General features: G+C 43.1%; 1 long non-coding RNA gene across 3 annotated transcripts; it reads right to left on the bottom strand.

Moving 5' to 3' along the window:
• Positions 1 to 999: 999 nt before the first annotated feature.
• On the bottom strand, positions 1,000 to 15,801 carry LOC132017474 (uncharacterized). 3 transcript variants are annotated; one of them, XR_009404290.1, is made up of 4 exons: positions 15,525 to 15,801; positions 12,523 to 12,671; positions 9,175 to 9,343; positions 1,208 to 1,246 (listed from the first exon to the last, which is right to left on the bottom strand). It is a non-coding gene; the product is annotated as an uncharacterized LOC132017474 (long non-coding RNA). The 3 variants fall into 3 exon arrangements; XR_009404288.1 differs by lacking the exon at positions 9,175 to 9,343 and having other exon boundaries at positions 1,000 to 1,246; XR_009404289.1 differs by lacking the exon at positions 9,175 to 9,343 and having other exon boundaries at positions 1,000 to 1,246; positions 15,521 to 15,801.
• Between the last annotated feature and the right edge of the window lie 994 nt (positions 15,802 to 16,795).

Genomic DNA, 16,795 nt, shown 5'->3' on the forward strand with positions numbered 1-16,795 from the left:
ATCTCTACACCTGAGATGGGACTCAAACTCAAGACTCCAAGATCAAGTCTCATGTTCCTCCCACGGAGCCAGCCAGACACCCCAGTTTCTCCTTTTAAATATAAGCCATGTGATCACTAAATATCCTTTGCTTTTCGAGCATATTTAACAAATCAAAATCAGGCCCTTTAAATTACAAACCTTTGTTTGTTCGTTTTGTTTTTTTCCTAGAACAACAACAAAAAAAAGTGTCTCTTTGGCCGTTTCTAAATAGCGAACAAAGTAAGATGTATCGTGATCAAAGAATATGGTGGGATGCCTGGGTGGCTCAGTTGGTTAAGCGTCTGCCTTCAGTTCAGCCGGGATCCTGTTTCTACCTCTCCCTTGCCTGCCACTCCACCTGCTTATGCTCACTCTCTTTCTCTCTGTCTTGGGGAAAAAAAAAAAAAAAAAAAAAAAAAAGAGAAAGGAGTATGGCAAAGGTGTGTCCACAGGGTGGGGTCTGTGAGCCTATGGCTGAGAGTAATGCAAGTCTAATTAGCTGCTTAATGAACCATTATAAAGCTGTCTGGGGTTGAGTGAGGAATGTACACACTTGGCTCAGCTGACTGGCATCATTTTGATCACAGCCTGAAAGGAAACAATAGAATCTGTGAGGCCATTAGATACTTTCATAGGTAGCCTCAGAGAGTTCTTCCATATTGAAATTCTGTAATACAGGAGTCTAATTAAATAGCCTCTGTTTCTTGTACCACCTGCACTTAGTTTTAAGGAAGTGAAAACTGTTTTTATTCTTACTTAAAAATTAAAAACAAAACAAAACTAAACTAAAACTAAAGTCCCATTACAGAATTAGCATTTCTATTCACGGTGCCTTATGATGGAGAAATCTCAAAGTACTTTTGTTTATTGAGGTGCCTGGCTGGGTCAGTCTGTAGAGTGTGTGATCAAGTCTTGGGATCATGAGTTGGGGCCCTGTGTTGCGTATAGAGCTTACATTAAACAAAACAAAACAAAACAAAACACACAAGAGATTTTATTTTTTTGTTCCAGTCAAGATTATATGATGGGTCAGAGATAGGGTTATTTTACATGGTCTTTTCTTACTTTGCTGAGCTCATAATTTCTTTAATCTCTTTGGGAATCAAGGCAATTATGTAAAATTTTGTTCTTCTGAAGTGTGCTCTTCAGCTGTAATACACATCTTCTACTTCATTCTGTTTCTGTTCCAGCATTTTTTGACAGGTCCCATGTGAATGTTTATTACCTGTCAAAAATAGTATGATAGAATGATCTTAATACCTTTCATTATTCATTTGGAGACCCTTTGAATCCTTACCTTAGACACAATGTGGGAGTTTCTTTTTGATGTCATTATTTTATAATTAGTTCCCAAGGCCTAAGGGGGCAAGGGATGGGTATAAAAACCAGTGGCTATAGGTGGCCCACAGTATGAGGGCTTTATGTTAACAGTTCAACCATTGTCCACTGATGCCAAATTATGAAAAATACTTTATCTTTCTTATTCAGTGGGATATCCACAGATGTTGGTTTATTCTGTAATTTAAGGGCATGTTACAGAATTTGGTAAGAAATCAGGTTAATGTGACATCTCATGTTTATTAATTCTCTTTCTTTTCTTCCCTTCCTTCCATTTCTTTCTTTCCTGCCTTTTACAGGTCAACTTGTCCTTTTCTCCATCCAATTGGATATTCATCTGCTGCAAATTCAGTTCCCAGTATAGAATCCCCTCTTACCCTTCAGAGCCCCCTCATCCTGATTAAGGAGCTAGATTAGACAAACTTTAAATGTTAGTGGCCACAGATGTATTACAATTTACCCTCTGCAATGGAGAAACGGCTCTAGGAGACTCGGTTTTTGCCTTTCTTACAGCCTTTCAGTCTTGCATTTTCAAAACAGTAGGTACTCTATTACCCTAACTTACCTCTGATAACATTGTATGTCCTCAAGCAGGGAAATGCTTTGTTGATGCCATGGGAAAACTCTCAACTCTGAGAATTCTACTTGTTACATTATGGACCCTATCATGTTCTAATTTTTTTCAATAAACTTGTTTCATTTCCATAATTTTAAGATTAAAGATTTTAGGGACACTTGGGTGGCTCAGCCAGTTAAGCATCTGCCTTCGGCTTGGGTCATGATGCCGGGTCCTGGATTGAGCCCTGCACCGGGCTCCCTGCTTGGCGGGGAGTCTGCTTCGCCCTCCCCTCTGCCTGCCACTCCCTCTTCTTGTGCTCTCTCTGACATATAAATAAATAAGATCTTTTTTTAAAAAAGATACAAGTTTTAAAAAATTAGTCAGCTTCAATTTTGCAGCAAATAAAATTTAGTACCCTGGAAATTTAAATATGAAATGGGTCAACCTGCTCATTTGCTTGCTCTGTCAAATAAATAAAAAAAATAAAAAATAAAATTAGTGCCCTTCCTCAGCCCATGTACTTGCTCTAATGTATTTATCTTCGTTTGGAAAAAATTTCTTTACTGCTACTTCTTTAATCATAATTTTATCTACTTTTTCTACAGACTATTTTCTTATTATTTAGAAGATGAGCATCACTACAGTGAAATGGGTGGTTAGATAAAAACAGTGTTTTATAAATCAATATAGATAACATTTTATAGTCCCGATCCTGCTTATTGGTTGTGTGAAACACAGCCTCAGCTGTCTTGTGTGCCTTATTATCATCCAAACAGCCCTTGGGATTGTCAGACCATCCCCTACATCTCTGCTCAATGTGGGTCTAGGAGGCAATGAGAATTTGCTAGAGCTTCTACCTACTATCAGGACCAGGTCAAGTCCATTTCCTTTGACTAGCCCATGTGGCTCATGCTCTTCTTTTGTAAACACTGCAGGATTCTGTTCCTTGGCAGTGCTTTCTGGACTACTGTTTTCACTATCATCCTGATGTCGGCACATGTCTTTGCATCTCCAGCCACAATATTCTGCTGGTCTTTGTTGTATTGACCCCACAGTGGAAGACAGAGAGATGATAAAGTGTTGTTGCTGTTGTTGTTTTATGATACTCTTTTGGTCTCCAAATATAACTCTTACTACGAAATGATTCTCCATTGTACTGAAATGCTCCCTCCATGAGGGCAGGTACCAAACCATCCATATTTCTAAGATACCTCCTGGCACATAGTAAGTACTCAATCATATTTGTTCAATGAATGGTCTAAGTCCTTCAAGGACTGGCTAGAGAGTACATAAATGACAACATTGACTTTAAACACATCCTCTCTGGTGGGCTTTTTCAGACAAGACAGCATAGACTTCTCTCCCTGTTCCTGCCAAGTACAGCTATAAACCCTGGAAACAATGAAAGAGGCAATCATTGGAGGCCTTTGAAAGGTGAAAAGAGAAAGGCTAGGGACCAAAGACTAGAGGAACAACACAGCGATCAGGTATCCTAATTATCCTCCTCACCCAGAAACAGAAAGCAACCCAGACCCCATGTCTCCTGAACCCTAACATAATGGCAGGAGATGGACCAGGTAGGCTCATTCATCCCCTGGATCAAATAGGAGTCATTCAAATAACACCAGGCAGGCCAGTGGCACTGTCCAGGGGGACAGAGTAGAAGTTCCTCTGCCAACAGGTGGCTCTGGGGAACTACTCTTCAACCCTGTGAGCTGAAGAATTGCTTTTCTCACCTAGAGGTACAGGTGGCTTGGCTGGGGAAGTGCCTTTTATCCCACAGATAAAAAGCATCAGAGGAGATCAGTCAGAACCCTGATGGTACCAGGGGAGGTAAGCAGACCAAAATAACACAGCAAAGTCTCCAAAAATTAAATCATCAATGGAACCACAGTCTATAAGTAGAATATGATCTGCATGGTAAACCTAAACAGAGTGACTGCCTGCTAAAATAGAAGATGCATATAAGACCTAGAATCACCCAAGTGTTTAGTATATAATAGAAAATCACCTGTCATACCTAGAGCCAGGAATATCACAACTTGAATGAGAAAAGACAATGAAATGATACCAACATCAACATGAATCAGATTTTAGAATTATCTGACATGGATTACAGAGCAGACATCATAAAAATGTTTCGACAAGCAAATGTGAGTTCTTTTGAAACAAAGGAAAATGTAGACTGTTGGAGGCAGGCCCCTGGCCAGGGCGGCCTCCGCCATTAAAAGATGGTGCCTGGCTAGTTGCCAGGTTAGGATTGCCTCGTGAGACTAAGCCGAACGCCCAAAGAGGACGTAAACAGCATTGGTTGCTAGTGAAGTTGTTCATTTAGGTGCACAGCCTGATTTGCTCCCTCCTGTACCCTGCTCACTGATTGGTCATGTAAGTGTATATAAGGTGTGTAGACTTGCGGAAATAGAGAGAAGAGAGAGAAGATGCATCCGAACCAGGGCATCTTGTCGTCCTTGCGGGGCGAGGGTGATAAATGGCGCCGGCACCCAGGAACTAAATAAAGGAATCTTGCATGGTAATCTGCAGGAAAGTGGGGAGTAAAAGTACGTGATAAGAAGCAGGGCGGGATGCCTGGGTGGCTCAGTTGGTTAAGCCGCTGCCTTCGGCTCAGGTCATGATCTCAGGGTCCTGGGATCGAGTCCCGCATCAGGCTCCTTGCTCAGTGGGGAGCCTGCTTCTCTCTCTGCCTCTGCCTGCTTGTGTTCTCCCACTCTCTCTCTAACAAATAAATAAATAAAATCTTTAAAAAAAAAAAAAAAATAAGCAGGGCGGCCTTTGAGCCGGGATTTAGCGAGTCCGCAGTAAGAAGCGGGGCGGCCTTAGAGCGGAATTTAGCGGCGAGTCTTTAACGTCCACGTTTGTTTTCTGTGTGTTCATAATGGGATCTGAAGTATCTAAAGTGTGGTTGGAAGGGTCTTTAGAAGACCTGCTGAAAGCCAATGGCACTCCACTAAAAGCAAAAACTGCTCGGGCCTTTTTGAATACAGTGGAAAAGGTGGCTCCATGGTTCCTAGATGAAGGCTTGCTAAACATACCTCAATGGGACCACTTAGGGGAGGATTTGAAGAAACAATGCTTTAACTCTACGCCTCAAATTTAACATAACAAAAGCACAGGCACGGGACTTAGTAGTCTCCCGCAGAAATTGTGTGATCTTACTACCTGCACCGTCCTTGGGGTTTAATCCTAAGGGTTTGTTACCTAATCATATATGGCATATGGATGTCACATATGTTTCAGAATTTGGAAAGTTAAGATATGTTCATGTCTCTGTAGATACCTGCTCTGGAATAATTTTTGCCTCAGTGCATATGGGGGGAAAAATCCAGAGATGTTATTGCCCATTGCCTACAGGCTTTCGCAGCATGGGGAAAGCCACGCCAAATAAAGACAGATAATGGTCCAGGCTACACCTCACAACCCTTTAAAGCCTTCCTACAACAACTTGACATTCACTTGATACATGGAATACCCTATAACTCACAAGGACAGAGTGTTGTGGAGCGCGCACATCTTACAATAAAAAATGCGCTTTATAAACAAAAAGGGGGAATAGGGGGCCCCTTCAGGTCCCCTAAAGATAAGCTCAACACCATTCTCTTTATTTTGTATTTTTTAACGTTGGACAAAATGGGTAAATCAGCTGCAGACAGACATGCAAGTGATGCTGCCGTTTCCCCTAAGCCTTTAGTACTTTGGATGGACATCCTCACAGGAAAGTGGAATGGACCAGATCCAGTGTTAGTATGGAGTAGGGGGTCTGTATGTGTTTTTCCACAGGAAAAGGAGGCTCCAATTTGGATCCCAGAGCGGCTGGTGCGTGCAGCCTTGCCTCCGAACACCAGTCATGATGCTGAAGATGCTGATGATAACTCTGGGGATGCTACACCTCCTGTGGCAGACTCAAGGCAGAGAGCTGTGAGCAGTGGTTAAAGCATGGCCATATCCTTTACCAGTGACTAACTCTTCTCTCATATTCCCTCCTCTCCCTTTGATGCATTGCAGGTCTGTAACTTGCTAGGAGCATGTACTGATATCTCATCAGTGTCCATGTCCATGGTGGCAAATTTCATAACTGTTCTTATAAACAAAATGACTCTAGTACCTTTGAGACAACAGTTAATGTGTCTTGTCCCAACCAATAATATTACTTATCAGCCCACTCCCATATGCGTCTGGCCACCGTTCCCTTTCCTCGTAACAAATGCTAGCGAGCTGTATGATACATTGAATTGCACTAAGAATTGCTATCTTTCCCAGTGCTGGAATGTCACGGCCTTCAAGCTGGCTGTGATTGTGCGTATCCCTACCCATGTTCCTATCCCAGTTTCCATTCCAGAGGACAAGTTACTGGTGGTGCTATCCAGAAAGAAGAGAGATTTTGGTATCACAGCTGCCGTTGTGACAGCATTGGCTATATCTACAGCAGCTGCCACGGCAGCAGCCGTCTCGCTTGCTCCAACTATACCCACTGCGGAAGCTGTGAACACCCTTGCAGAAGGAACGGCGGCTGCCCTTCAAACATAGATCAATGCACATCTGCAAGCAGAAATCCTGATAGTCAACCAGAGAGTGGATTTGGTTCAAGAACAAGTGGACATATGGGGGGCCCTATTGGGACTGGGATGTATAGCACCCTTCCTGGCAATTTGTGTAACTCCCATAGCCTATACTAATGTGAGTGACTTACAGAATGTCTCCCGACAGCTCTCCCAATACTTGCGGGGGAATTAGTCCGCAGAATTCCAAAACTATACTCAGCACCTCCTACTAGGCATAACAAGGATAAATAACACCAGAGTTGAGCTTGCAACCCTCCCAGAGATAATCAAAACATTGCAAGATGTGTTAACCTTTACAAAACAGTGGGCTAGCGTAATTGGTCTGATGATAATCCTCGTAGTGGGCTTGATTCTGCTAGTAAGGAAACTGCAAATTTGGAGGCGACAGCAACCTAGGCAACAGCAAGCCATGGTGCAGGCCTTGTTAGCCATCGAGGCTGGAACATCCCCCCAAGTGTGGCTAAGTATGCTGGATCGGTAGTCAATGATGGGTAAGATTGGTGGGGGAAATATACCAACCTAAGACAGGACGCAGATCATTGATATCCGCCGTCTGATGACGGGTAAGGATATTCCCCGCCACTGACCACCTAAGACAGGCACGATCCCTGCCATAAAAGAAAAAAGGGGGAGATGTCGGAGGCAGGCCCCTGGCCAAGGCGGCCTCCGCCATTAAAAGATGGTGCCTGGCTAGTTGCCAGGTTAGGATTGCCTCGTGAGACTAAGCGGAACGCACAAAGAGGAAGTAAACAGCATTGGTTGCTAGCGAAGTTGTTCGTTTAGGTGCACAGCCTGATTCGCTCCCTCCTGTACCCTGCTCGCTGATTGGTCATGTAAGCATAAATAAGTGTGTAGACTTGCGGAAATAGAGAGAAGAGAGAGAAGATGCATTTGAACCAGGGCATCTTGTCGTCCTTGCTGGGCGAGGGCGATAGTAGACAATCTCAGTAAAGAAACAGATGTTAAAAAAAATGGAAAATAGAAAGCTGAAAGAAATATAATAACCAACACCAATAAATCATTAGATAGGCTCAATTGTACAATGCAGATGACAGGACAGAATCAGTGAACTTGAGAACAGATAAATAGAATTCACCAAATCTGAATAACAGAAAAAAAATATAGACTTTATGAAAAGAATACCCTTTCCCTGATGATCAAAAAGAACCTCTTTTGTTATACGGTGAATTGTTTCCCATCCTGATGTATTAAACCCCACTCCTGTCCAGCTGGGTGGATTTCATCTCCCTTCTTTGTCCTAATTTCATTATCACAGGGATGTAGCTATCAATCCCAAAGCTTCCTCCAAGGGCTCCTGGGACTCTAAGCAAAAGGGAAATTTTGTAACCTGCTTCAAGGTTCACATTGGGTAGCTTAACAACTAATGTCACTTTCTGAATCCTTCCATCTCCCATCTAACGTATTTCTAATCATTCCTGATGAGATAGCACTGGGCTGCCCCATCAGGACTCAGAAGCACAGTCTCCTAGCTAGAATCTATGACAATCCTTTGAACTTAAGAAATTAGCTCTATAAATTTGAAAAGTAAATGCTTATATCTAAATATGTAAACTTTTATTGAGATATTATAAATTAGTTAGCTACTCATTATACAAAGTGAAAAAATATACAAAAAGCGGTATAAACGAAACTTTTTTTTTTTTTACAAGTCCTATCCCTTTCAGAGTAAATCTTAACCTTTCTCAACGACTCCTTAATCTGTGGTTTTCTTTGTTATCCTTAAGAAAAACATAAATCATCTTTTCCCCTAAGATTTTTAATTAATTTACTTAAGAGAGGGAGAGAGCAAAAGCAGGGGGAGCAGCAGCAGGAGAAGCAGGCTCCCCACTGAGCAGGAAGCCCAGTGTGGGGCTCTATCTCAGGACCCTGGGATCATGACCTGAGCTGAAGGCGTACTCTTAACCAACTGAGCCCTTCAGTCACCCCAGAAAAATATAAATCTTCTACTTAACAGTATTTTGAAACTGTTCACAGTTACGCCTGCTGATTCAATTTGTGTGTTCTACTTTGGGAAACATTTTGACATCTAAAGCCTTACTTTAGCTGTTTCAAATGCTCTGTAACTAGGTTTTCAGAGCTTAGGGGAAGTCTGTTGTTAACTAATTAGCTCTGGCTAATTGCTTGCATATTCTAATTGCCCTAGCTATCTATCCCTGAATCCACCATAATCTCCGAGACCTGAATTCTTGGCACTTCTCTCACTTGTCAGATTTGGCTTCATTCCGTTCTGAAGCTTGCCGGCTAAACCCACTCCTTCCTGGTTCTCTTTAGACTGGAGAATAACAGAGGAAAACACAGACTCAACTGACAAATCACGGAATGCGGCTCCTGCCACGTCTTTCTCCCCAAATTCATAACTTCATACGGTTATTAAAAAATAAATTTCAACATGTGCTTACAGTATTCCAGGCAAGGTAATGGTCTGTTGAGAAAAGGGAGCCGACAGCAGCCACACCGAAGCATTGCCCCAGTCAAGCCGCTCTTCCCATCTGATCCCAGGACCCTGAGATCATGACTGGAACGAACCGAAGGCAGAGGCTTAACCCACTGAGCCACCCAGGTGCCCCAGGAATTTAAATTTCTATTAAGCTCTTCAGGAGATTTTGATGTGAGTGATTTATAAAACACCCTTTGAGAAACATGAAGTAAATAAATAACCTTAGAATCCTCCTCTGAAGAGGCACTTGGGTGGCTCAGTCAGTTAAGTTTTTAATTCTTGATTGCAGTTCAGGCCGTGATCTCTGGGTCACATTATTCAGCCTTGTATCAGGCTCCAAGTTCAGTGTGGAGTTTGGTTGTTCTTTCCCTCTGCTCCTCTTTTCTCTCTCTTTCTCCAAATAAATAAATAAATAAATAAATAAAATCTTAAAAAAAAAAAAAAAGAATCGTCTTCTGGAAATGAAAATGATTATGAGCATAATCATTTATATGCTTTTTTATCATTTATATTTTTATCATTTATATCATTTTTATGAGATATAAGATATAAATACTTAAGAGTCTGGTATTTAGTAAAGACTCAACACATGTTAATTCTTCACCCCAAATCCCTTCTTATTTTATTTTTGTATTTTTATTTTTTTAAAGATTTTATTTATTTATTTGACAGAGAGAGATCACAAGCAGGCAGAGAGAGAGAGTGAGGAGGAAGCAGGCTCCCCACCGAGTAGAGAGCCCGATGTGGGACTTGATCCCAGGACCCTGAGATCATGACCCCAACCGAAGGCAGAGGCTCAACCCACTGAGCCACCCAGGTGCCCGAATCCCTTCTTATTTTAGAAATTGCTTCCCACTATACAAAAAGGACAGGTGTTGAATTACAATATAATTTCTCTCTACTCAATCACATCACAATAAATGTATTCTGGTGTTCCATTAGGTTTATTTCTGAATAACTTTACTGACTGTTTAAGACTGGTCTACCATCTACTCCAGTTTTACATCCGTTATACTATGTTCTAATACATGAAATCAAGATAGCTGTTATAATTTTTTAATTCTGTCCCGTAATTTGAGCCAACTTGTTTGTCACTATCTTAAATACCAAATACCACTTGTACTTTAACACTATCTTTCCATGATTGATCTGTAAGGTTAAAAGCACAGCAGTTTTAGTTATTAAAGTAGGACTAATGGAAGAAATGACTCCAGGCAGATCACTGATTGGGAATTCCTTATCATCAACTCTATCCCCAACATGGGACTTAAACTCATGACGCTGAGTTGGAGAGTTGCATGCTCGACCAACTAAGCCAGTCAGCTGACCCAACTCTATAGTGATTTTTCTATGTTATTTTATTTTATTATTTATTTATTTTTAATAATAAATGTAGCAGCTTAAAACTTCAAACACTAATTATTTCTCATGTATCTTTGGGTTGGCTAGGTGATTCTCACTGGGAGAGAGCGCAAATTATTTATTTAATAAAATAAATAATAAATAAATTTTATTCATTAAAATATTATTTATTTTTATTTTATTATTATTATATTATTATTAGACAGAGAGAGAGAAAGGAGTGTGAAGAGGGAGGAAATGGCGGGGGGTGAGGGAGAGAGAGACTCCCAAGCAGGCTCCATGCTCAGACGCCTTAACCACAAGAGCCACCCAGGTGCCCCCAGTCAGTAATAATTTTGGATAAAAAAAATGGGCATGGGTCACCTGGGTGGCTCAGTGGGTTAAGCCTCTGCCTTCGGCTCGGGTCATGATCTCAGGGTCCTGGGATCGACCCCACATCGGGCACTCTGCTCAGCAGGGAGCCTGCTTACCCCTCTCTCTCTGCCTGCCTCTCTGCCTACTTGTGATCTCTCTGTCAAATAAATAAATAAAATCTTTAAAAAAAAAGATTAAAAAAACCAAAAGGGTTTATACCTATTTTTTAAAAAATTGATGTGGATCTAAGCAATTCTCTGCAGAAAGATATTCATTTCTAAATTTTCTTCGAAGATTTTATTTATTTCTTTATGTAGAGAGAAAGAGCACACTGGTGAGCAGGGGGAGGGACAGAGAGGGAGAGAGAGAACCTCAAACAGACGCCATGCTGAGCTTGGAGTTTGACATGATACTTGATCCCATGACCTGAGATCACCACTTAAGCTAAAACCAAGAGTCAGACACTCAGCCAACTGAGCCACTCAGGTGCCCAAAAAGATACTCATTTTTCAGTGAAGAAGCAAAATCATCTACTTATAATAATGATACCTTAGGGATTTTAATTGCTCCCCCTCCAAAAGATGTTGCAGTTTTAACCTCCAATACCTGCAAATGTGACCTTACTTGGAAAAAGTCTTCACAGATGATCAAGTTAAGATGAGGTCATTAGGATGGGCTCTAGCAAACAAATACAATAGTATTCTTTCCTATTCTTAAAACTCTATTTTAAAAATTATTTGAGGGGTTGGGAAGTGTCTGCGGCGGCTCAAGTCATGATCCCAGGGTCCTGGACTGAGCTCCACATTGGGCTCCCTGCTCAGTGGGGAGCCTGATTCTCCCTCACCTTCTGCCTTTCTCCTAGCTAGTTCTCTCTCTCTCTCAAATAAATAAATAAAAATCTTAAAAAATAAATATTGTTTTAGAACAGGTGAGTAAATATGCAAAATACCTCATTTTCAGTATTATAATGCTCAATACTTACCATTCATAAGCAAAAGGACATGATATATAGGATTTACTTTCATATACTCCAGTCATTTATTTTTTTAAGACTTTATTTTTAAGCAATCTCCTCACTCAATGTGGGGCTCGAATTCAAAACCTGGAGAATAACGGTTGCATGCTCCACCAACTGAGTCAGCCAGGTTGGAGGGGAGGGATGAGACATAAGACACCGCAACTGCATTTGTATTTTCTAAATAGCTTGTTAATTATTTGCTTGATAATGTAATCAGGGACCATTCTTCGGCACCAATTAAAAAACAACAATTTTCTGGGGCCCTTGGCCAATTCAGTCACTAGAGCATATGACTCTTGATCTCAGAGTTGTGAGTTTGAGCCCCACATTGCGTATAGAGATTACTTAAAAATAAAATCTTTAGGGGCACCTGGGTGGCTCAGTCATTAAGTATCTGTCTTTGGCTCAGGTCATGATCCTGGGGTCCTGGGACCGAGCCCCACATTGGGCTTCCTGCTTGGTAGGAAGCCTGCTTCTCCCTCTCCCACTCCCCCTGATTGTGTTCCCTCCCTCACTGCGTCTCTCTCTGTCAAATAAATAAATGAAATCTTAAAAAAATAAAATAAAATCTTTAGAAATAAGTATTTTAAAAAACACATTTTTCCCTGAAACTAATACAATGCTGTATATTAATTATACTTCAATAAAAAAATAAAAATAAGAAACAATATTTCTTTCATACCCATCATGTGCCAGGCAATTTTGCAAACACTGGAAATACTAAGAATAGTAAGATAGAGCCTGTTCTCTCAGAGAGTAATTATCGGACACAACTGTAAGAGTAAAGTAACTTATCACCATGGCCCCAGTTAGCAAAATACATTTTTAGGGGTACCTGGGTTGCTCAGTCAGTTAAGTGTCTGCCTTCGGCTCAGGTCATGGTACCGAGGTCCTGGGATGGAGTCCTGCACTGGGCTCCTTGCTCCACAGAGAGCCTTCTTCTCCCTCTCCCTGCTGCTCCCCCTGCTTGTGCTCTCTTTCTCTCTGCCAAATAAATAAAATCTTTAAAAAAATGGTTTTTGAGAGAAATTGCCAAGAGCCATATACAAATAATAAATTCATTTGCCTTTAACTTTCTCTTGTAGCTTTTCATCCACTCCTAACCACACTTAGATATTCTTCAGCTAGTGCTTAGTCTATCAAAGTTCATTATCTCCCCTTCCTAGCACCTGATATGAAATTATGCATTAAATATTATAACTCCTATTTTTCATTTTTGTGACAGCAGCATGATGCCATGACAGTAATTAATTTGAAATAAAAAAGGAAAAATATCTCTTGATTTGTCTGGAATAATGACTTTCTAGATTATGTTTTAATTTTTATATTCTGTTTGCAGTTCTTCTCAGGACTTCACATAGGTATTACATAAATATACCCAAAGTCTAATAAGGCACCTAAAAGACATATTTATTAAATGAAAATAAAGCCCACTCTGTAAGTGCATCATTTGCAAGCCCTACTCATAAATAAAAAATTACTATAATGCTTTTAAGCCTAAGTATATATTTCAGATGGAAATATACAATTAAGTGTTGTTTTTCATTTCTAGTGATCAATGTCTGCAGCCTTTTCCACTAAATTATATTTGGAATCATAGTGTAAAACATATGGCATTATAACAAATGCAATTGACTGATACAATGGTTATAAGTAACAACTGCATCTAAGAGAATCCTCTGTACTACTCTGTACTAGTCAGTGAGTAATGTAAGAAATACTTTATGTATTTGCCTGTGAAAAAGCATCTTTAAAGCCAGGCACATTCTACACAGGCTCAATAGAAAGTCGGGCAGCCATCTAGGGAATTTGCCAAAAGTAGCCAGTCCAGAATATTCTTAGGGGGGGTCACAATGGACTTTTGCTTCTGATCAGTTTGTCTACACTTATTTCATCCCCAGGTCAGAAACATTTTTCCTAGTCTCTGGTTAATCCCTGAGAGATGAACTGGTTTCCTCATCCCAGCTCAGGAACTGGGAGAATGTGGTCATCATCCCATAGTAATGCTTTGGAGATTTGCTTTTTAGTTACAGGTTACCAGCTAACTGGCCTTTATTAGTCATGTTAAAAGGTTTTCACTTTTAATTTGTTTTATACCATATGTGCTTATTTTTTTTAAAAACATCTGGCTTTTAGTTTGCAGAAATGTTTAACCCCTTTAATCAGTTCCACTTAATACAGATCTTCCTGTATTTACACTGGGATTATGACCTGATAAACAATTCCAAGTTGAAAATATCGTAATTTGAAAATGAAGTTAATACAGCCAACCTACAAAAGTCATTGCTTAGCCCAGACTACCTTAAACGTGCTCAGAATACTTACATTGGCCTACAGTTGGGCAAAATTATGTAACGCAAAGTCTATTTTATAACAAAGTATTGAATATCTCATGTACTTTATTCAAATTGAAAGTGAAAAAGTGAAGTACTCAAAGTGAAAAACGCAGCGGCTGTACAGTTACAGAATGGTTATAAGTGAATCACTTGGCTGACAGGGAGGTGGCAGGTGGGGTGGGCTGCAAATTGGTGCTGTTGCCCCACCATCAGGAGAGAGAGTCTGCAGCATAATCCTAGCCCTGGAAAAGATAAAAACTCAGAATTTCGAAGAACGGTTTCTACTGAATGCCTATTGCTTTCGCACCATCTTTAAGTCGAAAAATGGTTAAGTCATGTAAGTCAGGAACTGTCTGTAGTCTGTATTGGATCAGTCCAGATCACACATCACAGATCACAACCACTGTCAGACAGTGGTTCACCAAGACTATTTGCTCTGAGAGTAGAAAGAGAAACTTTGATGACAAAGAACTGCGAAGTCATGAAATAGAAAACAGGAGGAGAGAAGGCAATGATACTTGGAAAAATATACCAAAATTCAACGGTTAGGTATCCACAGATCTTTTGGTACTTTGTGAGATAATTAATGTTTGTATTCAATTTGAGGCTGAGTAATTACTGTTAACCGAAGTGCAATATGGAACACAGCTGATAGTAGGTTCCCCAAGCTTCTGACACTTAGTGGATTCTGAGATATGTACCATTATTACTTGGAAGTGCCGAGTTGGCCGTTCACTATTGCACGGTACCTCCAGAGCGTTTGTTAAGCGGAAGACGGCCGGGGCTGAGGATGCGATTTGATACCTTCTTACGGTTTCGCTCCCGCCTCCCTCCAGGCGCACCCCAGGGACCTCCGCCTAAGGCTCTCCCAGGATCAGGCGCAGCGCGCTGTGGGATCAGAGTGACAGGCCCGGACACTCGAAGCCTTCACTGGAGCAGCCGGCGGCGACGACCCGGCGCGTCCACACCCCGCGCGGGAACGCGCCCTTCCAACAGCAGGAGGCGGCGCGCCTCCCCCGGAGCCGGTGGGGAAAGCTCTGCCACCGCCGAGCACACCAACCCAGCCCGAGAATGAATGGAAAGTTCAATCTCGCGCGCTCGGCGCGGGCAGCCAATGACGCGGCCGTCAGGCGGCGGCGGGCAGGTGTGCGCGTGCCGCCGCCTGACGCAGGCTCGAGCCGAGCAGCCCGCCGCCGCCGCCGCGTCCGCGGCCCCCCTCCGCCCCCCGGCCCGGCCCCCTCCTCCCCGCGCCCAGCCACCCGCCGGGCTGCGGCGGCGGAGCGGCGGCGACAGCAGATTCCGCGCCCGGCAGCCGCGCGCCGCCCTCGCTCCCCGGCCCCTCCGCACCGCGTCTTCCCCTCCCGCTCACAATGTGCTGACCCTCCCGGCCCCGCCGCGCGCATCCCGGGTCTCCGGCCGCCGCGCTCCCTCAGGAAGTGACAGACTCCAGGCCCCTTCCTCCGCCCCGTCCCCCCGGACTGAACGCCACACACGTACTCACACCCTCTCTCCCGCTCCCACCCGGGCTAGCGACACGACCATGAGGCCCCGGAGGTAAGCAGCGCGCCCCGAAGCCGGGCGAGTGCGAGTGGGGCCGGGTGTGCGCGCGGGTGCGGACGCCGCTCGCGGCCCCGGGTCTGGCACGTGAGCAACGTCGAGGGGAGCTCGGTGCCGGGGAGCAGGAAGAAAGGAGGAGGCGCGAGCGCCAGGGAGGGGAAAGGACAGGGCAAGGTGGGGAAGTGACAGGTCTCGCAGCAAGTTGTCGTGCGGGAACCGGAGCCGCGTCCTTCCTTCTCCGGCCCTGATTTATTGCCCCCGTGTTACCACTGAGATGCGGGCGGTCGATGTACTTCCGGGTTCACACCTTTCTCTCCCCGCTCTGTGCGGCTGGGTCGGCGCTCGCTGTCGGCGCTGCGTCTCCAGCGCGGCCGCCCAGTCTCTGCGCCGCGGTCGCCGCCCGCCGCTCGGAGCCGGCTGGAAGCGGGAGGGCCGGGGCAGGGAGGGGGCGCGGGCGACTCGGGGTCGCGATGGTGCGGCGCCGGCTGGGGTCCCGGCGGCCGGTTCCCGCGGCTGGTACCGGCGCCTCGGACACGCGGGGCCGCACCAGCAGAGGGCGTCCGCACCTGCCCTTCGCGCACTTCGCCAGCGGTGCTGCTTTGTAACAGGCAGGCGTCGGGGATCCTTTTTGCTTCGGTAGTGGTGGTGTAAATTAATGAATTAAAACTAAGGATTTGAGGAAAACGGAGAAAAACCCACTTGGATTTAGGTTGCGTTTGAAAAGGAAAAAAAAAAAACCCGATGCATTCGCAGGAGCATTAACCGACCACTGACTGGAACATCGGAAGCGGTGCATTAGGAAGATTTGTACTGCAAAACTTTTTTTTTTTTTTTTTAATTGCACGTTGGTAAATATTGAGTGTTTTCGAGTCACATCTTACAGTATGTATTTAGTGTCCTCATTGCGGAAATTTCTTAAATGTAAGTAATAGTCCGCCATTTTGAATTGTTTCATGTAACACAGACTGAAATCTTAGGTTCCTGTGTTTCTTTGAGTTCCTTCTGTTCTTTCTGTGGATTTGTTTTCATCCCATACGTTTTTAAGGTTACCAGGTATGATTACCGTTCATAGAACTAAATTCTCCACTGAAGATTTTTTATCTACAGCTGTTAATGCAATTATATTACTGTTTTATTGTTTTTATTTCTTAGTCGCAAATATTGTGGAAGTTAAAATTATACACGGCAACTCATGTTAGAATGAATTTAAAACAT

Source organism: Mustela nigripes, chromosome 5 (assembly GCF_022355385.1).
Source record: "Mustela nigripes isolate SB6536 chromosome 5, MUSNIG.SB6536, whole genome shotgun sequence".
Lineage (NCBI taxonomy): Eukaryota > Metazoa > Chordata > Mammalia > Carnivora > Mustelidae > Mustela > Mustela nigripes.